We start from the raw sequence: 22,526 nt of genomic DNA, 5'->3' as shown, positions 1-22,526 counted from the left end.
CTCGAAAATCCAAGCTATTGTAAAATAAATAAATGGGTTTATAGATACGTCCTGCTAACAAACATATATGTATGTATTTTTCCTTTTGTTTAATAAATGTATTTACAGTTCGCAATTCCCTTCTTGTGGTATTTATGTTCACGATTTCGTTTATTTTTATATATTTAAGTGATTTTATATAGCACAGACATGGACCGGCCACATCACAGTTTTTTGAAGCAGAACAGGAGCCTAACGATAACAACAGAAGTACTTTAGAAATGCAGCCTAGAAAGAATTAAAAGAGATAACCAAGAGCAAATGAGAGATAAGCTGTACTTAAGTGCAATTCCCAAACACTAATTGGGGAAGAAGGACACCACCACTGCACCTTGTTGTGTGTAAAAGTCCATTTTATTAGAAACAGGTGCACTTACAAACCGTAATAACCATTGGCCTAATGCCTCACAAAACTAAAACCTCACTATACATCGAGTTATCCTATCATCTCCTCCTACCCTACCCTACCCTCCTTTTCCCTTTTCCTTAACAAAATGGCCTCTTATTACCCACTACATTGTAAAGCTTCTTTTCTGAAACCAATTGTCACGTTAATAGTCTCCTGCTGCTCCCTACCCTTTGATGTGTAACTCCCCAAAACCCCTAATAGCCACCTATTCCTGTCTGAGTTGTCCTGCTGTCGTCCAGTCCTTTTCTCACTTGATAATGTCTTGTCGTCTCTGCCGTCCCTCCCTGTTCTCCTAGTTGTGTGAACTCTCTCAGTTCTCACTTGCACCTGTTCCCGCCGACAATTACAATATCCTTTCCCCCCGTGCACACATTTCCAAAAAACGCCTAACTAGGGTACCCCAAAATGAAAATGCAATCACAACCCCCCCCCCTTCAAACCCTTTGGGAGGACGGGAGGGAAAAAATTATGCCCAACCGGTCACCGTGTCCATACAAAATGGTGACCGGTACATAAAATGGCCGGGTTAAATACCCGCCTGCATAGCCCAAAAACGCACCCAAACGGCACCTGTGGGCTGCACCACTTCCCCAAACTCCCCGGGGGGGAGACCTCGAGGCTCGGCTATCCCCCCGGGACCTCCATGCAAGAATTCACATGAGATACAAAAAATGAAGAGCAGACATTCGAGAGGGAGTGGGAGAAAAGGAATTTAAACCAAGTGCCTTTCATAGAGAAGGGCTCTGAGGTCTCTTTTGAAGGTAGGCCCACATGTGGTCACATGGGGGAGGGAGTTCCAAATTCTTGAGATCCCATCATCAAGACTGGAAAGTAGCAATGCCTGTATGATTAAATTCGGGCCCTGACCGGGATGGGCTTCCAGATCTCCCAGAGCAGCCTTGGTTGAAAGCAGGCTCCCTTGCCCATGGCTGCACCATGACTCTGAAGGTTGAGTCAGCTGTCGATGGTGAAGCCAAGTGACTTGGTATTCTTAACAATGGTAGGTTTGCACTCCAAGGTAGAGAGGAATTCCATCCAATATTGTACAAATAGATTGGCTTTCTTCAGAGATATAAGAAGCAATTCTGCTTTTGCAGGGTTTTAGTTTAAGTTGGGAACTTGACATTCATGAATTAATTCTTATAAAGGAGTTGCATTGGGAGGTGATATAATCTGAGGAAGTGATCTTCAAGTAGATATGGTATCATCTATGTACAGGTGAAAGAGGATTCCAGACGTCCTAAGGGTCACACAGAGAGGCTAAAGATTGAGACTGAATATGGCTGGGGAGAGGATCGAACCTTGGAGGACCCCTTGTTGCGGGCTAACTTTCTTCAAGACAGAGCTTGCATTTTTCAGTATTTAAAAGTGATTTGTCAAATAGGAGGTGAAACAGTTAAGGGCTATACCTTCAATTCCCATTTGATTCTTCAGGATGTTTATCAGAGCATGGTGGCTGGACTGTGTCATATGCAGTGGAGAGATAGGGGAGAACAAGAAGGCATGAATTTGCAGAGAGCGTCATACACAATCTGCAGAGTTGCAATCTTGGTGCTGTAACCCTGTGTAAAGCCATACTAGAGAGAGTCCAGGCGGTTCTTTGCATGGAGGTGAGACAGCAGTTGGGAGGCTACACATATTTCAATCATCTTACGTAAGAGGGAAAGGCTCGAGACTAAAGGAAGTTGTTTAGGTCATCGGGTTACAAATAATGTTTTTTTAGAAGAGGAGAGGTTTGGACAACTTTTACGCAGTCTAAGAACATGCCCTCTCAAGGAGTTGACCAATATGGACCTAACAGAGAGTAGTTGTTTTGTGAGGTTTATACTGGTGGATGCTGGGATGGAGTCGCAAAGATGCTTTGAGAGTTTTACCTTGGATATGGTTATCAGTAGTTTAGTCTATGAATCAAGGGAGAAAGAGGACCAGGGATACTGTGCCTTGCAAAATAAATCTTTGTCTTTGATGTTTTTGTAAAAACGTATGTTTTTGTAAAGAAAACTCCAGTAATTAGTTGCATAAGGCCACAAAGAACGTGGGTGGTGTATTGAATGAGAGGTGGTTTGAATACTTCAAATAGAAATTTAGGTCTGTTTTTTGCAGTGTCCAGGAGGGTTCTAACACATGATGACTCGACTTACTGTCTGTGTTCAAATTCATGCGTAATGTTTTCAGCAATGGGAATGTTGGCTTTCTGAACCTCAAGTGAAAAGTGTGGTCCAAACTGAACTGGCCTCCTGCTGTTGAGGTATCGCCACAGTACATTTGGTGGTTTCAGGATGGAAAACATGAAGTGATTCTTAAAAAATAATCATTGAAATCTCACATTATGTGCACTGTCTGAAAAGGGTGCATCATTTCTCTAAACATAACTGTATTTCTCTGTTCACCCTTTGGCTTTGAGACCTAGGGCCTGATTTACAGTTAGGCGGAGGAATTACTCCGCCACAAATGTGACAGATATCCCATCCGCCATATTATGATTTCCATAGGCCATAATTGAATTGCAATTAGTGGGGCGGGATATCTAGCACGTTTGTGACAGAGTTATGCCCTCCGCCAAACTGTAAATCAGGCCCTTAGTCACAAAGTGAAATTCAATTTACCTAATTTATGCCTCTTTGGTATTCATATGGGGATTCCTGGTAGGTATAATCCCTTATACAGGTGCGGGGATCTCCACTATGAGTGCAGATATCTTCGCAGCCATAAATGCCCCTTAGACAGTGGGACTCGGTACATTCCTGGGTGTTCCAAGGCATGGTTAGCATTAGAAGTGTGTGAACATCCACAGTCAAGTACGTTTGTGAGCATACACAAAGACCTCAATTTTTTTTTCCAGCCTGGAAATGGCAGGATTTTTACTCAAGCCAAGAGCTGGCAAAAACATATTGGGAGGGCAAATGGATCATTCACAAATTTGGGGGAAGGTAGGGGAAGGGCTTTCTTATGGGGGAAACAATATTTTCCCCTTTGAGAAAATTGTGCTTCTGCACAGGGTCCTGTATTCCCCTATGCAAAGATCTCTGCAACGGAGAACTCTGTACAGAGGGGATGGGATTCAGATTGAAAAACCAACTGATTTTCTATGGAATCTGAAAGAAAAGCTGTTCCAGGGTGGCTTTGTATACAGATTCCATTAGGAGGGTGTGAATAGCACTAAGTTGTAAAACTACCCTTAGATGTAGAGTTAAATATCCTAGTGAAGTGCTTCCACTTTGTGAATAAAACCCATGATTGAGTAGGTGTAGTTATGGGCACCGTTTAGAGTTTGGCAGCCCGGCCACCAAACACAGCAAGAGCATTTTTGGAAAAACTATAATACCAACCAGGTGAATAACAAAGTAGCAATATCCCTGATGTGATTGGAGTTTTCTCTCAGGGCCATTTGATTTCCTTGTTTGGGACAGTTCCAGGCAGGATTCAACTAGAGTTTCTTTGGAAAATGATGACTGCAGTAGGATTTCCGATGGAGGAGCCAAATGAAACTCTGCTGTTTGAAACTAAGCAATTCCTCTGACTCTAAATGAAGAGAAGGATACGAGGGGTGGACTGATAAGGCATTCTCCAATCTATGACACAAGCCCTACTATGCCAGCTATGTTTCCCTGGACTGGAGGTAGAAGAATGGAGGTGATTGGTAAAAGGATTGATTGTCTTTAACTGAGACCCTTTTTTCATAACATTGTATACACCAGGCTAAATGTTTTATTGATTGTTTTATTGATTTGCCTGTTTGGCTTCAGTGCCTGTGATTTTTCACGACATAAAGAGAGCATTTATCGAAGTTCACTTTGATTGATCCGTTATACCTGGGTTGCCGTAGACAACAGGCTGCATGTCTTGGAAACAGCCGAAGCAGTCGCAATGTGGCTTTGCATTCAAAAGAATGTGTTGAACGCACCAAGAAGACGATGCTGTTTTAAAATACCATTTTTATTTAGTCAAGTGCATTTGTGAACTATCCCAATATGTTTGTCTTTTTGTAGTCCTACGTCTGGACCTCAGCTAGACTCTCTCCCCACGAAACTGTAATCAGGTGAATATGGGCCTGCTTTATGGTTGACGGGCAGTTACCTCTGTAATTCTGACAGGCTACTGTCTGTCATATTTAGAGATGATGGCGAGCCCAGCAGTCATCGCTGTACACTGGAAGGAACCACCATCCCAGCGGTTCCTTTTATTGTACAAAATGTTTGGTGGATGGTCGATGTCGATTTTGACGGCCTTACAGTAAATGTTTTAAGGTTTTTGGTTTTCATAAACAATCTCCCAAAGCACGCATTTTCTTTTGAAAAACACTAATGACTGACCCTTGTTCTCCCAGGATGTAGGGTCAGGATTTTCTTCTGTACATCACCACCAGCCTTTTTGGGCATTGATGTACATTATATAAATACATTATTTCATTCACCCCAAATTAAGCTGGAGGTGTAATTTCTTTCGTCCGACAGCCCCAACCTAGTCAGGCCACTGGATATTTAATTTTGTGGAAAACAATGCACTACCTTTGAGCCAACTGTGGAAGTCTAGTAAAGATTTGTAAGTTTTGTATTACTTTTTGCTTTTGATTAGAATTCTTGAACTAGTTAAAAACATGACAGCAGAATATAGTGATATTAATAACTTTTAATCAGATTGCATATTTAGTTTATTCATACTGAGATTGACAGGAGACAATAACGTTCCAGCTATACTTACATTAGAAAAGGCCAGCTTTTATGATGTCAGTTGGACCCTGCCTTGATTTTCTCCCTACAAGTCAATCCAGTCAATCAGTTAATTCTAACCCACGCTCCATGAGATACATGCAGTGTTTTAAAGTAATGAAGTTATTTTTAAACGTGTCGTTTTATTAAGGCTTTGTTGTTAATTTAAAACAAGGCACATTAGGAAACGCGGATATCAACATGCCAATGCAAAAATTACAATGGGCGTGGTCTCAGGCAGAACAATCAAGGGAAGAATATTTTCAGGAGGGGGCAATACAGGGAAAAGGGTCCCACATCCCGAACCCCTCCTGCGACCCCTAACCCCCCATAAGGCCCCAAGGGTATATATCCAACAAACAAAGAAAGAAAGGGCAAGATTCAGCTCCCAGGGGAGGGCCAAGGGGAGCTGAGTAAGGGGCAGGAGTGGAAAAGTCCAATAGGAGTTCCCATACTCATCAAGTGGGGACAAGCGCCCCAATAAGAAGGATTGAGGGGAGAAGGGCAGCAGTGATAGGTAATCCTCACCTCATAGAGTGGGAAGGGTACCAGTGATAGGTAATCCTCACCTCATAGGGTGGGAAGGGTACCAGTGATAGGTGATCCTCACCTTTTCAAATGGAGGGGTCATCAGAGGTGAAAAAGACTCTGACTAAGGGTGAAGTAGTTTAGAGAGTAAGGCCTCCCTGTGCATCCTCCCTATGTAATGCAAAAGCCTCAGCTTTTGCCCACCTGTTGAATAGCACCAGCCATTGAGCTGAGGTGGGAGGAGTGGGGGACTTCCAGCGGGATATGATGGTCTACTTAACTAGAACAAGAGCCAAGTCCAGGAACCAGGTTGCAGCCCTGCAGTTCAGGGATCTAGAAAATGTCTCCAAGGTACCCACCTCTCAGGATAAATATTTGGGATGCCTGTCAGGACTTCAAGCTGTGTTAGTATCTAAAGCCAGTAGGCGTGTAGGTGTGTGCAATCCCAGAGAAGGTGTTTCATATCAGCCACCCGGGCACTGCACTGAGGACAAAGATTGGAAGCCTCAGAAAATGTAGGTGCAATCTGCTGCGAGATCTGTATCGCCCCCATAACTCGAAACATCCAGTGGACAGAAAGAGAGGTACTCCTTCCCGGAACAAATTCATTCTGGTCACAATAGATTAAATGTGGCAACAACAATCGGACCCTTTGAGCCGGGAGTAGGATCAACATTTTGTAGTCTACATTCAGTCTGACAAATAGGGCAATGGGATGTCAGGTCCAAGGTGTCCTTGCCTGGCTTAAGTAATAAAGCTATGGAGAGATCTGGCAATCAAACCCCCCTCATAAAGCCAGAGAAGTCAGAGGCTGCTCATACCAAAAGGACTTATAAAACTTGGCCAGGAGGCCATTAGTCCTGGGAGTCTTGCAGGAGACCAATGATGTGATAGTAGCACAAATTTTTTTGGACCATAAGGGGGGCATCATTGTATGCCCGCTCATCCTGGGAAGCCGTGCAGGGGCCAACAAATCTTCCAAGGCAACCAGAGGGGGATTTCGTGTGATTAACATCTCTTTAGTAAGCCATAAAGGTCTCATGGATCTCCTCCTGGGAGCGAAGGATACCACTTTCATGGGCCCGGAGCTCAAGCACCTGTGTCTGTCAATTGTTTCTGTTGGCTAACCAAGCCAACAGCCTACCCAATCTGCCCCCCTTTGCGTGTGCTCTGGCAGTTTAGGACACAAAGCCCAAGCATTGCAGCTGTTCCAGAAACTGGGCTTTCGTCTCATGGATAGAGGCCCGGTGAGGCAGGTGGAGAAGGTCCTCCGTGGCCCGTTCTTCCACATCAATATACTCATTCTCGGCCTCCTCCAGCTCCTGGAGAATCAGAAGGAGAACACTGACCACTGTTGGTATACTCCTGCCCCCATTACAAACTTGAAGAATTCCCAATCCACAGTTGAAGAGAAGGCTGTGCTCATGTTATAATCAAAATAGTCTAGATTCTTGCTAGCAAGGGTATCGGGGAAGTGAGGCCTGGGGAGGAGAGCCAACCCCAATGGACCTCTGCCACCAGGGGGCTATGATCCGATAATTCCTTCTCAAGATAATCTGGAGACATGAAAAAAGGGCAGGGGGGGCACACCAGGCAGTCCAGTCGCAAGTAAACCCTGTGTACATGGTAGTAAAAGGAGTAGAGATGAATTTCCCAATTGTGGTGCTGCCAGACGTCTGAGAGTTCTCACTGCTGCAGTCATGCCACATTAGCTGCTGTGGGGGTGGAGGGGAGGAGAGTGGAGGGCGAGAGCAGTACAGGCTGGGGTCGGTACCACATTGAAATCACCACAGAACAACCAAGGTAGGTGAGCCTAGACCGAGAGAACCACAGAAAGGTGGTGCAGGAACCTAGGCCGATCAGTTTGAGGTGCATAAATACACCACAGTAGGACATGATTCCTGTTCAGTTGAGTCTATGGGAGTACATATCTGCCCTCAGATTCAACCTCCCAGTATAACACCTCCAGCTGGACCCCACCTTCACCAAAATTACGGGCCCCAAGCCTATGCCGAGAAGTCAGGGGCAAAGACGTGTCCCCTCATTCATTTCTGCAGTTTAAGCCCTCCTCCTTATTGATACAGGACTCCTGCAGCATGGCTAGGTGGACACCCCTCCTCTTGAGAAATGCATTGGCTGGTGAATGCATGCCCCAGATATTCCAAGAGAGGAATGTATATATCTGAGGTGTCATGGTGACACCCGCAGGCCCAGTCCCCCCACTTTCCATTGGGAGACAAGAATAGCATGAGGGCGCTTGATCTCCAAAGGGTAACAGAAACCCCTCCCAGAAACATTGTGAGGGAGACGCCCCGAGTGAAGCAGACCAACCACATGAGTGAACCAAACAAAAAAAATTGAGAATAAGAATACGGGGGCGGGGCACAAAGCAATGGCCTTCTGCCTAAACAAGCAGAGCAATCTATCCTGAAAGAAAGGCAGGTCCAAGCATGCAGCACAGGGCCACGGGGAGGGAGGGGCCCAAGAGAAATAAAGGAGACCACTAGGGGAGAGGGTCCCCGCCTAGTGGGAACCGGCGGCCAGACCCTGAAGTACACAGAAGGAGCATCCAGAGCTAGAAGAGACAGGGGTGGGGGAAGGAGAACACACAAGCAATATCTTTCCAGTTCAGAGGATGTCATCAGCCATCTGAGGAGTCACTCGTGGTGGGTTGTCTCCACCAGAGATAGGAGGAGCAGCTGACCCATCTGTGTCTAAAAGAGCTGATGAGGTGGCAGAGCGACTCACTGAAGGACCACGCAACGTTGCTGCAGACACTAAGACTGAGAAGTGGCCATCATGCACCTGTGCCAGAGAAGTCGCAACCGTGATCCGCAGCCAGGTCAGACAGCCATGTCCTGGTTGACGGGGGCCTCCAAGTCGTGCCCAGGCCAATCTATCCAGTCTTCCCAGGTCACTGAGTCAGACTAGAAAGTTATGAACCAGTCCTCTGCTTCTGAAGGTTTCTGAAAGAAATTGGACTTGTCGTCTCGGAGCACCTTAAGCCTGGAGGGGAACAGCAACAAGTACCTGATGCCCAGGTCCCGACCTTGCACTTAACTCCTAAAAAGGAGGCCCACTTGTGCTGCACTGCCAAGGTAAAGTCGGGGAAAAGCATGATACAGTGGTTGTCCCACAGGAGAGAAGCAGATTGAAGGGCCACCTGGACAACAGCATCTCTGTCCTTAAAGTGTAGCATCTTGGCAACAATGGGTCTCAAGGGGGCCTCCTGGCAGGGGCCGATGGGGTAGCACCTGATGGGCTCTCTCATTAGAAAAGAAGGGTGTAAGCTCATCTGCGGTATCAGTTCCAGAAACCAGCCTTACAGATAGGCAACCATGTTCAGGCCCTCACTACCTTCATGAAAGCCAATAAGATGGATATTGCTTAGTCATGCTCGACCCCCCCACATCCTCCTCCCATGTCTCCAGGACCTGCATCCACTCCATGAGGTCCCACAATTGTTTCTGGAGATCTAATGTCTGGGGCTGAAGATCTGCTTGGAAGCATTCATCTGTTGTTTTTGCTTTTGTTGACCCAAGTGGGAAGGGTATGGCCAGACGTGGGTCCCGTGCTTGCTATGCCACCAGATTCAAGCTAGCCTGGCTGATGAAGGGTGATACCCTGAAACCGGTCCCAGGGTGCTAGTGCCAGAAGCATTCAGTAAGCGTGACCCGTTTGTTCAATTTCTTGTGGTCCTGCCAGAGAAGGCTGACATCAATGTCTGTAGCATTCACCATCACTTCCATGCTAAGGCGTGAGGTCTCAATGGCTGCCAAGATTGCATTGGGCTTATCTGAGCAAGGGGGAGCACCAACGGGGCCTCTATCCCTGTTGGGCGACCTGGCTGGGATCGAAACAGAGGGCAGCAGCATCTCTGGGAAAGTGTGTAAAGGTCCTAAAACTCAGAGGCTGTTTAACCCACCAAGCGGTCTCTCCATGGAGGATGAGTCAGCATGTGCATCCCCAGCAGACAGTAGGAGAGCAGGAAGAGGGAGCCCTCGAAGTATGTTCTGGCAGGCCCCCCCCACCCAAGCAGGGGGCTGAGGAGCCAAAGGGGCCAAGCAACAGGAGGGGAAGACCTCAGCCACACTGAGTCACAGGAGGAGTCCAAAGGAGCAGCTTTCAAGTTCCAAGGATGAGGGGGGCTCTCAACCAGTCTTAAGTTGCCTCACCAAGGCCGCAGCTCCTGGCAAATCAGGAGGACCGGTTTAAGAGCTCAGGGCCCACATTTATACTCTGTTTGGGCTGGATTTGCATCATTTTTTTATACACTAACCTGGCGCAAAATTAACTCCATATTTATATTTTGGCGCTAGACACGTCTAGCGCCAAAATGTTGGAGTTAACAAAATTTTTTGCCTGTGGAAAAAGTACCTTGTATCAATGAGATGCAAGGTAGGTGTTCCCGGTCCAAAAATGCCTCTAAGGCCCTAGCGCCTTATTTATCCTCCCGTGCAAAAATCACGCACGGGAGGAGGAGAGCCTTAAATAATAGTTCTAAGCCCACTTAGCGCCATTTTTTAACGCCTGGGTATGGGCAGGTGTAAGGGGACTTGGAGGCAGATTTCCATGGTCAGAGACCATGGAAATTGCCCAGAGGTGCCCTTCTTTGTCCCCAGGGACACCTCCACCGACCCCTACCCACACCAGGAGGTCACCTACGGATCGGGAACCTATCCAAAGGTAAGTCCGGGTAAGTATTTGTTTTTTTAACAATGCCACTCGGGGTGCTGACTTTTGGCCCCCTGCATGGCGCTGGCCCCAATGGCCAGGCCCTGGGGACATATGTCCCCTGGGCATGGCCATTGTGGTGGTGAGCATGGCTCCTGTCTTTACTGAGACAGGAGCCATGTCCATGGTGCTTGTGTGCTAGAAAATGGCGCAACACTGTTTAGAGGCAATTGTTTTTGCCTCTAAACAGTGTGGCACCATAATTTGGCACACAAGCCCCAGTTCCCCCTACACCTCCCAGGCCCTGTTTGCGTCCTTTACAAGGACACTAACAGGGCCTTAGAGTTGGTTAGCGCCGTTCCATAAATCTATTGTCTGGCCGGCGTCATGGAATGGCGCTGGCCGGCGCTATACTTTTTGCCCCAAACCTGCTCTAGCGCAGGTTTGCAGCAAAAAGTATAAATCTGGCCCCAGGTATTCCCCTTCAGGCCAGCAGCATCCTTTATGTGGGTCCAGACCACTCCAGAGTGATGCATCCCAGATACAGGTAGTCCCACGTGAGGAGCCAGATGTGTGCTCAATACAAGGGGCCCAGCAAGGCACTTCCCCCCACCTTCTCCAACCTTCGGTGGGCCCGATGCCCCAAGGGGCCTGCTGACAAAAGTCTATGTCAGTGTAAGGCCTGCAGTCTACGAACTCCAGCCGCTCCCTCCAAGGGCCCAGAGGGAGCACAATGTCAGCCCAGGGGTTTTAGGGATAAAAGGGCTCACAGCTTGGGGGCCAAATAAGTTATGGGCCCCCCTGATTCTGGCAGCTCCCTCCAATGCTTCCTTCTGTGAAGTGCTGTGTTGACAGAAAGCCGCAGCTGGAGTGCAGCAGAGGCTCCCTCCAAGGCCTCGGAAGGAGTGTGATAGAACTCTTTGATGGGGGCCACGGAGGAACCGGGCCTCCAGCCAATTGTCTCCCCCCACCTCTTGGGGGCTCCCAGTGCGGTTGAGGAGGGGTCCAGGCCACTGTTGCGGATCTGATTTAAAATGAAACAGTTGCCGGCCCCAGAGCTGAGGAGGTCATAGGTAAGTCAGAAGTATTCTCCTTCCAAAATCACACTACATTCATGAGAAAAATGAAACCCCAAGTGCTGATAGGAAACACCATTAGATTTGTTTTAGCAAATTAGCCCACCAGATGTAAGGCAAGATTTAGTTGTCAGGTCTTGCTGGGTACACTGCCAAATAACCAGGATAGCTTGGCTGTCACTTTGCTGTCCTAGTGGTGATTCACCATTTTATTTTAAGATCCAGGTTGGTTGAGATTTTTTTACACTAGTGTTCCTTCAGTTCGGTGGGAGTACTTTCAATGAAAGTGTCATAGATTCTGTTCCCATTTTTGGTCCCTAAACTCCAGTTGTTATGTTCTTCTTTTAACCCTGTCAGAGCTCTTCTCCCTGCCCTGACCTCCAGGCAAATTAAATGTAAATCCACAAAACCACTAAAAATTTGGGTTCCACTCTGGCAGCTGTAGCTCTATTAGAAATTAATGGGGTCAACCCACCTGATTCACATGGTGCAGAGCCTGTGTCATTGACATGAGTTGCTGAATCAGTGCCAGCCACAGCCTACTAACCTTTCTTGCAGACCAGATCAAACCTGTAGCCTGGTGTCACTTTTAATGCTGGCACTAGTTGACACCAACATCTTCAGGCTGCCATGGAGCATTGTCAAGTTCTTCCCCACAGTTGGGCAAACCACTCGTCTGATAGGATGCATTATTCTGCCCACCTGAGGGCCCGGAACTAAACTTTTGCATGGCTGCTAGAACTTGTGAAAGAGAACAGCAAAGATGTATGGGTAAATATCCTGAAGGACACAAATATGCAGAGTATGTCAGTTAACAGCATATACTAATAAGGCTGAGAGAAGCTCTGCCGTTGGGATACCCTGACAGCTTTAAAAGATGCCTCGAACTCTGACATCTACATAAAGACACAACAGAGAGTGTGATGGAGGCAACAGGTGAAGGTGATTAGAGACTTGTGGACCCCATTGATTCAAATTGTATATGTATTCCTGATACACAGCCACCTATTTCGATTCTTCTTACTCCTGATGGGCTAACACCCTATCTTTCAATGTTAACAAAATAGTAACCCCTCCAACTGATATTGAAGGGGGTCCATCTCTCCAACCTAAAAGCTTCTTTAAAGCTCCATGATCAACAGACCTTCATGCTACTATGATTAAGGCTCACACCAATCATTCACCCCTACCTAAAAAACAAAAGTAGGCTGCTGAACACCCTGGCTTCCTTTATGAAAGGGGGCAGAATGCTGAGTACATGTTAGCCAATAGTATGAGGAGTTTGTCCAAGGCTCAGTGTACATCTACTTGCACCCCCATTTCCCATGCTCCTGAAGGTAACTAAAAGCCTATTTCATTTGGCTGAGAACCTACCACTATGGCTAACACATTTTCAGTGCTTTCTTCCTGAGAAGAACAGTTTCTCTCCATATCAGTGTCAGAGAGCCAATCATAGCCATCGCAATCCACCTCTTACCAATAATACTGACAGTTTGTGAGGAATAGTAAGTGGTACAAAGGATCTGACAGTGAAGACATGAATGGAAGTCTGTAATGCTCCATCACTCTGTATCTGGTCTGAAACTATATGGATAGAAGCCGCACAAACAGTGAGAAATGATGACTTATCGACAGGCTACCTTTGATAAAATCATGAAGTAATGGGATAAACTGCCTGGGAGAGAGGTCTTTTGAAAGCTAGGCTTCCTATCATTTGTCTCTATGTTAAGGGTTAGATGCTATTGAAATTTAGGGCTATATTTACAAGAGCCTTGCGCCTCCTTGCGCCACATTAGTGTCATTTTTGTTCTGCTAATGTGGCGTTTGGTAGGCATTTTCAATGCACATATTTACAAAGTGGTGCAATGCTTGTATTGTGCCACTTTGTAAACCCTTAAGCCACATTATGCCTGCTTCAGGCATAATGTATGAAAAGGGGGCGCTCCGGCACTGGGAGGTCTTAAGTGAAATGTACAAGATTTTACTACGCCATTGGTTGTGCCATTTTTAATGCCTGCCTGAGGTAGGCTTTAAAATGATGCACCCATATTGGTCTATGGGACTCCCTTTACGTCGCAGGATTAGCGCCATAATGTTTGGCACTAATTCTGCAAAGCCCCACAATAGTGTTGCCATTTTTGACACTATTGTTCTAATGTGCACCATGGTGCGCCGTATTGTAAATATGGCACACACGTGGGGTTGTTAGAGTGGCGCAGGGCAATGGAAAATAGTGGCACATCAGGAATGCCAGCATTAGAAATTGAGCCCTAAAACAAAGTTAGCTTGCAGAACAACAATATGTCGAACAGTACTTTCTTTTAAAGAGGGCTCTGCAATAAACTGTTATCCCCACAGTCAAGATAGCAAATCGAGGTGAAGCCCGCACTGATGTGGACAATTTGGAGCACAACATTAATTCATAGACTCGAGCCTGGGGACAACATACGGACAGAGAAGACTGGTTCACAAATTAATAATGAAAAAAAAACTTGTCCCTAGGATAGTGTTAAATCAATGTTTTTGGGCTTGACACTTGAAAAAAAACTGATTTGTATCTTCATGGAGACTTCAGAAGAATATACACCAAGGCCCAGATATAAGAGGGCATAGCACCATTCCAATGCATTACCTGTTAAGTAAACTCGGCTAGCTTGGAAATGTGGATTCAGCCTGTCTGTATCCAAGAAGATTCTGAAGAGAGCAGCAGTTCCCGCCTCCATTCCCACAGGAACTTGGGCTTGCTGTTTGGCTTTCTGAGTCCCAGGCAACCTGAGCCCTCCTCTCACACCTGCCCTGACTCTTTAAGTTTGTGGAGGGAACCCCAAGATAGCCACCTACCCATGCCTGTTTGCTGTAGGCTCTCTGTGTTTCAGACAGCTTGGCCTTTTTAAAGTGCCGTTTTTAGCCATGACTGTTTGAAGTTTCCCTCAAAGTTTGTGGCAAAAGACTGCATAGAGCCTCCCTTCTATTTTAAGTAAAAAGGCCACATAAACCTCAGTGACTCACAAGAGTGTGTTTTGGAGACTGCTTAATCTGTTTCTGTGATTTAAATTGTGTTTAGAAATTGTCTGCATCACCTGTTTATGCCATGAGAAAGCCACATTTTTGAGTGTGCGACAAGCAGTATTTCAGTGTTTTTTACAATCTCTCCCTCATCTGAAAAGCAGACTCTGCTAGCTTGGACGTGTGGATTTAGCCTGTCTGTATCCAAGGAGATTCCGAAGAGTGCAGCAGCTCCCTCCTCCCTTCCCACAGGGACTTGGGCTTGCTGATTGGCTCTCTGGGTCCCAGGCAACCTGAGCCCTCCTCTCACACCTGCCCTAGCCCTTTAAGTTTGTGGAGGGAACCCCAAGACATCCTCCTCCATTTTGTGAGCCCAGTATCTTCCCTGAGTCCTAATGCAGCCCAGTGATGAAGAATTCCTAGGAGACCGAGGTAAGGAGCCCCAGACTTTGCTGGACAATCTTATTATTTGTTTAAAAGTGTTTTGTACTGCTATCTGTGCCTGTTTGCCGTAGGCTCTCTGTGTTTCAGGCAGCTTGGCTTTTTAAAGTGCTGTTTTTAGCCGTGACTGTTTGAAGTTTCCCTCCTAGTTTGTTGCAAAAGACTGCATAGAGCCTCCCTTCTTTTTTAAGTAAAAAGGCCACATAAACCTCAGTGACTAACAAGAGTGTGTTTTGGAGACTGCTTAATCTGTTTCTGTGATTTAAATTGTGTTTAGAAACTGTCTGAATCACCAGTTTTTGCCTTGAAAAAGTCAAGTTTTTCAGTGTGCGACAAGCAGTATTTCAGTGTTTTTACAATCTCTCCCTTATCTGGAAAGAAGACTCTGCTAGCATCGACATGTGGATTCAGCCTGTATCTATCCAAGGAGATTCAGAATAGAGCAGCAGCTCCCTCTTACCTTCCCACAGGGTTTTGGGTTTGCTTTTTGGCTGTCTGGGTCCCAGGCAACCTGAGCCCTCCTCTCACACCTGCCCTAGCCCTTTAAGTTTGTGGAGGAAACCCCGAGACAGCCTCATCCATTTTGTGAGCCAGCGTCTTCCCTGAGTCCTAATGCAGCCCAGTGATTAAGGTTTTCAAGGAGACCTAGGTAAGGAGCCCCAGACTTTGCTGGACAATTTTATTATTTGTTTAAAAGTGTTTTGTACTGCCACCTGTGCTGTTTGCTGTAGGGGCTCTGTGTTTCAGGCAGCTTGGCCTTTTTAAAGTGCTGTTTTTTAGCCATGACTGAAATTTACCTCCTAGTTTGTGGCAAAAGACTGCATAAAGGCCACATACACACCTCATTAGCCAACCAGAGTGTGTTTAATAGACTGCTTAATCTGTTTATGTGATTTAAATTGTGTTTAGAAACTATCTGCATCACCTTTCTTTGCCATTAAAAAGCAAAATTTCTGAGTGTGCGACAAGCAGTATTTCGTTGTTTTTTACAATCTCTCCCTTACCTGGAAAGTGGACTCTGCTAGCTTGGAAGTATGGATTAAGCATGTCTGCAACCAAGGACATTCTGAATAGAGCAGCAGCTCCCTCCTCCCTTCCTACGGGGGATTGGGCTTGCTGATTGGATCTCTGAGTCCAAGGCAACCTTAGCCCTCATCTCCCACCTGCCTTGGTCCTTTACGTTTGTGGAGGGAACCCCAAGACAGCCACCTCTGTTTTATGAGACCATCTTTTTTTCCTGTACCCTAATACATCCAGTGCTCAAGGATTCCTAGGAGAGCTAGGTAAGTAGCCCAAGACTTTTCTGGGAAATGTTATTATTTGAATAAAAGTGTTTTGTACTGCTACCCATGCCTGTTTGCTGTAGGCTCTCTGTGTTTCAGGCAGCTTGGCCTTTTTAAAGTGCTGTTTTTAGTCATACCAGTGGGAAATTTCCCTCCAAGTTTGTGGCAAAAGACAGCATAAAGCCCCCCTTCTTTTTTAAGTCAAACGGCTACATACACTTCAGTGGCTAACCAGAGTGTGTTTAGGGTACTGCTTAATCTGTTTCTGAGATTTGAATTGTGTTTAGAAGCTCTCTGCCTCACCTGTTTTGCCTAGAAAAAGCGAAATTTCTGAGTGCGCGACAAGCAGTATTTCAGTGTTTTAAAAAATCTCTCCTTTACCTGGAAAGTAGACTCTGATAGCTTAGAAGTATGGATTCCGCCTGTATGTATCCAAGGAGATTCTAAATAGAGCAGCAGCTCCCTCCTCCCTTCCCACAGGGGAGTGGGCGTGCTGATTGGCTCTCTGAGTCCCAGGCAACCTGAGCCATCCTTTCATACCTGCCCTGGCCCTTTAAGTTTGTGGAGGAATGCTCAAGACAGCCACCTCCATTTTGTAAACCCAGCTTTATCCCTGAGCCCTAATACAGCCCAGTGATCAAGGATTTTTAGAAGACCTAGATAAGGAGCCCCAGACTTTTATAGGAAATCTTTTTTATTTTATTTTTTTAAGTGTTTTGTACTGCTATCAATGCCTGTTTGCTGTAGACTTTCTGTGTTTCAGGCAGTTTGGGCTTTTTAAAGTGCTGTTCTTTAGCCGTGACTGTTTGCAACTTCTCTCGTAGATTGTGGCAAAAGACTGCATAAAGCTCTCCTCCTTTTTTAAGTACAAATGCTACATACACCTCAGTTGCTAACCAGAGTGTATTTAGGAGACTGCTTAATCTGTTTCTATGATTTATATTGTGTTTAGATATTGTCTGCATCCCCTGTTTTTGCCTTGAAAAAGTCAAGTTTTTCAGTGCGTGACAAGCAGTATTTCAATGATTTTTCCAATCTTTCTCTTATCTGAAAGGAGACTCTGCTAGCATCGACATGTGGATTCAGCCTGTCTCTATCCTAGGAGATTCTGAATAGAGCAGCAGCTCCCTCTTCCCTTCACACAGAGTTTTAGGTTTGCTTTTTGGCTGTCTGAGTCCCAGGCAACCTGAACCCTCCTTTCACACCTGTCCTGGCCCTTTAAGTTTGTGGAGTGAACTCCAAGACATCCACCTCCATTTTGTGAGCCCAGCTTTTTCCCTGTGCCCTAACACAGCCCAGTGGTCAAGGATTCCTAGGAGACCTAGGTAAGTAGCCCAAGAGTTTTCTGGGAAATCTTATTATTTGTTTAAAAGTGTTTTGTACTGCTACTCATGCCTGTTTGCCGTAGGCTCCCTGTATTTCAGACAGCTCGGCCTTTTTAAAGTGCTGTTCTTTACCTGTGACTGTTTTCAAATTTCTCTCCTAGTTTGTGGCAAAAGACTGCATAAGGCCCCCCCTTCTTTTTTAAATAAAAAGACCACCTACACTTTATTGGCTAACCAGAGTGTGTTCAGGGTACTGCATAATCTGTTTCTGTGATTTAAATTGTGTTTAGAAACTGTCTGCCTCACCTCTTTTTGCCTTGAAAAATCCACATTTTTGAGTGTACGACAAGCAGTATTTCAGAGTTTTTTTGCAATCCCTCCCTTACCTGGAAAGTGGACTCTGCTAGCCTGGAAGTGTGGATTCTGCCTGTCTGTATCCAAGGAGATTCTATATAGAGCAGCATCTCCCTCCTCCCTTCCCACAGGGGCTTGGTCTTGCTGATTGTCTTTCTGAGTCACAGTCAAGCTGAGCCCTCCTCTCATACCTGCCCTTGCCCTTTATGTTTGTGGAGGGAACCCCAAGACAGCCACCTCCATTTTTTGAACCCCGCTTTTTCCCTGCGCACTAATACAACCCAGTGATCAAGAATTCCTGGGAGACCTTGATAAGGAGCCCAGACTCTTAAGGGAAATCTTTTTTTTTTTTAAGTGTTTTGTACTGCCACCCGTGCCTGTTTACTGTAGGCTCTCTGTGTTTCAGGCAGCTTGACATTTTTAAAGTGCTGTTTTTTAGCCATGACTGTTTGACATTTCCTTCCTAGTCTGTGGCAAAATACTGATTAAAGACCCCCTCCTTTTTTAAGTAAAAAGGCTACATACACTTCAGTGGCTAACCAGAGTGTGTTTAGGAGATTGCTCAATCTGTTTCTGTGATTTACATTGTGTTGAGAGACTGTCTGCACCACCTGTTTTTGCCTTGAAAAATCTAAATTTCTGACTGTGCGACCAGCAGTATTTCAGTGTTTTTTACAATCTCACCCTTACCTGGAAAGTAGGCTCTGCTAGCTTGGAAGTGTGGATTTAGTCTGTCTGTATCCAAGGAGATTCTGAATAGAGGAACAGTTCCCTCATCCCTTCCCACGGGGTTTGGATTTGCTGATTGGCTCTCTCAGTCCCAGGCAACCTGAAACCTCCTCTCACACCACACAAGGGAACCCGGAGACAGGCACCTCCATTTTGTGAGCCCAGCTTTTTCCCTGCGCCCTAATGTAGCCCAGTGATCAAGGATTCCTAGGAGACCTAGGTAAGGAGCCCCAGATTTTTCTGGGAATTCTTATTTGTTTAAAAGTGTTTTGTACTGCTACCCATGCCTCTTTGCTGTAGACTCTCTGGGGCATATTTATACTCTGTTTGCGCCAGAATTGTGTCGTTTTTTTTTACACAATTCCGATGCAAAACTAACTCCATATTTATACTTTGGCGTTAGACGCGTCTAGCGCCAAAGTCCATGGAGTTTGCGTAATTTTTTAGCGTGGACACCTATTTTGCGTTAATGATATGCAAGGTAGGCGTTCCCGTCTAAAAAATAGACTCTGAGGCATGTGCGCCGTATTTACACTCCCGGGCAAAACTCACGCCTGGGAGTGGGCGGGTCAAAAAAAATGACGTCCGGCCGCTTTTGCGCCGTTTTTTAGCGCCTGGTCAGGCCAGGCGTTAAGGGACCTGTGGGCTCGGAAGGAGCCCAGAGGTGCCCTCCCATGCCCCCAGGGACACCCCCTGCCACCCTTGCCCACCCCAGGAGGACACCCAAGGCTGGAGGGACCCATCCCAGGGACATTAAGGTAAGTTCAGGTAAGTTTTATTTTTTTGTGGCATAGGGGGGCCTGATTTGTGCCCCCCTACATGCCACTATGCCCAATGACCATGCCCAGGGGACAGAAGTCCCCTGGGCATGGCCATTGGGCAAGGGGGCATGACTCCTGTCTTTGCTAAGACAGGAGTCATTTCAATGGGGGTTGGGAGTCGAAAAAAATGGCGCAAATCGGGTTGAGGCGAAAAATTTGCCTCAGCCTGACTTGCCCCATTTTTTGGCGCCCAAGCTCCATATCCTCCTACGCCGGCGCTGCCTGGTGTACATCGTTTTTTTTCACGCACACCAGGCAGCGCCGGCGGCTAACACTGGCTAACGTCATTGAATAAATACGGCGCCCGCATGGCGCTTCAGAATGGCGTTAGCTGGCGCTAATTTTTTTGACGCAAAACTGCGTTAGCGCAGTTTTGCGTCAAAAAGTATAAATATGGCCCTCTGTGTTTCAGACAGCTTGACATTTTTAAAGTGCTGTTTGTAGCCGTGACTGTTTTAAATTTCCCTCCTAGTTTGTGGCAAAAGACTACATAAAGCTGCCCCTTCTTTTTTAAGTAAAAAGGCCACATACACCTCCGTGACTAACAAGAGTGTGTTTAGGGGACTGCTTACTTTGTTTCTGTGATTTAAATTGTGTTTAGGAGATGTCTGGATCACCTGTTTTTGCCATGAAAAAGCCACATTTCTGGGTGCGCGACAAGCAGTATTTCAGTGTTTTTTTTACAATCTCTCCCTTACTTGAAAGTAGACTCTGCTAGCTTCGAAGTGTGGATTCAGCCTGTCGGTATTCAAGGAGATTCTGAATAGAGCAGCGGCTCCCTCCTCCCTTCTACAGGGTTTAGGCTTGCTGATTGGCTCTCTCAGTCCCAGGCAACCTGAGCCCCCTCTCTCACCTGTCTTGGCCTTTTAGGTTTGTGAAGGGAACCCTAAGACAGCCACCTCCATTTTGTGAGCCCAGCTTTTTCCCCGTGCGCTAATACAGTCCAGTGATCAAGGATCCCTAGGAGACCTAGGCAAGGAGCCCCAGACTTTTGTGGCACATCTTATTATTTATTTTTAAGTGTTTTGTGCTGCTACCTTTGCCTGTTTGCTGTAGGCTCTGTGTGTTTCAGACACCTTGGCTTTTTTAAAGTGCTGTTTTTAACCGTGACTATTTGAAATTTCCTCCTATTTTGTTGCAAATGGCTGCATAAAGCCCCCCTTCTTTTTTTAAGTAAAAGGGCGACATACACCTCAGTGGCTAACCAGAGTATGTTTAGGAGACAGCTTAATGTGTTTCTGTGATTTAAATTGTGTTTAGAAGCTGTCTGCATCACCTGTTTTTGCCTTGAAAAAGCCAAATTTCTGAGTGCTCAACAAGCAGTATTTCAATGTTTTTTATCATCTCTCCCTTACCTGGAAAGTAAACTCTGCTAGCTTGGAAGTGTGAATTTAGCCTCTCTGTATCCAATGAGATTCTGAATAGAGCAGCAGCTCCCTCCTCTCTTCCCACAGGGGCTTGGGCTTGCTGTCTGGCTCTCTGAGACCCAGGCAACCTGAGCCCTCCTCTCACACCTGCCCTGGCCCTTTAAGTTTGTGGAGGGAACCCCAAGACAGCCTCCTCCATTTTGTGAGCCCAGGTTTTTCTCTGCGCCCTAATACAGCCCAGTGATCAAAGATTCCTAGGTGATATAGGTAAGGAGTTCCAGACTTTTCTGGGAAATCTTATTATTTGCTTAAAAATGTTTTGTATTGCTACCCGTGCCTGTTTGCTGTAGGCTCACTGTGTTTCAGGCAGCTTGGCCTTTTTAAAGTGCTGTTTTTTTAGCCGTGACTGTTTGAAATGTCCCTCCTAGTTTGTGTCAAAAGACTGCATAAAGACCCCCCTTTCGTTTGAAAGTAAAAGGGGTACATACAGTAGACCTCAGTGGCTAACCAGAGTGTGTTTAGGAGACTGTTTAATCTGTTTCTGTGATTTAAATTGTGTTTAGAAACTGTCTGTATCACCTGTTTTCCCTTGAAAAAGTCACATTTCAGAGTGCGCGACAAGCAGTATTTCAGTGTTTTTTACAATCTCTCCCTTGCATGGAAAGTAGACTCTGCCAGCCTGGAAGTGTGGATTCAGCCTGTCTGTATCCAAGGGGATTCTGAATAGTGCAGCGGCTCCCTCCACCCTACCCAGAGGGGCTTGGGCTTCAGTTAACTTGGCCCTTATATACATTTCTATTGGTTGTTGCATATGGTGCTGCGATAGGTTGTTGGGATTAGTATTTCTATTGGCTTAAGGATTAGGGTTGGTGATGGGAGTGGTTGTCAGGACTAGGGGTATGGTTGGTGAATAGGTCTGGGTCTCCCATTGGTTGTTGGATTTAGGGTTACAAATCTGATGGGTTAGGGTTAGGACTAGGTTTTTATTGGCCGATTGGGCTATTTTAGCCTAGGGTTCAGTGTGCCTCAGCTACAGGCGGTCAAGGGCATTTGCCTGTTTGGGCCTGTTCGGGCCTAAGGCCAGAAATGCTGCCCAATTTTCCATTTACCAGAAATGACCTTACTCCCTACACATCCATCAACATGCAAACACATTATAAGCAAAAACATGCAACTCATGCACCACAAACTGACCTAATACAGATTGCAATGTCTCACTAACCAACACAAAACCCTAGATACCACACCTATACACATATCCACCACACCTACAACATTAAAGTACCTTCATTCTCACAGCAAACACTACTCTGTCCATTTCCACTAACAGAACCTGCCATCGCCCATACAACAGAAAACCACATTATACAATACTTTCAGCCATCCAGATACACACTCCCTCTTCATACAAACCAACAGCACTATCCTCTCTTTAATCCAGCCAGACCCCCTTTTATCATGAAAATATCTAAACCCAGCCTTCCAACACACCATCTACAAACACCCTTCCCCTCTCTTTACCAACTACACACAACCATACAGTCCTCACACTCCATTATATCACACATATTACCTCTTCCACTCATTACAACTAACACAAACACCCCTGACACTCATCCATCCCCTCTTACACACCTCATACACTTGTCTGCAAAACACATCAACACCCCCTGTAATACTCTAATACCACTCACCAGCACTAACTCACATAGAAATCCTTCACAGAAAACCACTACATCAATATCTCCTCTCACTATTCAACAAA

The sequence above is a fragment of the Pleurodeles waltl genome, chromosome 8, assembly GCF_031143425.1.
Source record: "Pleurodeles waltl isolate 20211129_DDA chromosome 8, aPleWal1.hap1.20221129, whole genome shotgun sequence".
NCBI lineage: Eukaryota > Metazoa > Chordata > Amphibia > Caudata > Salamandridae > Pleurodeles > Pleurodeles waltl.
The sequence above is the reverse complement of the archived record's forward strand: the minus strand, read 5'-3'. Positions refer to the sequence as shown.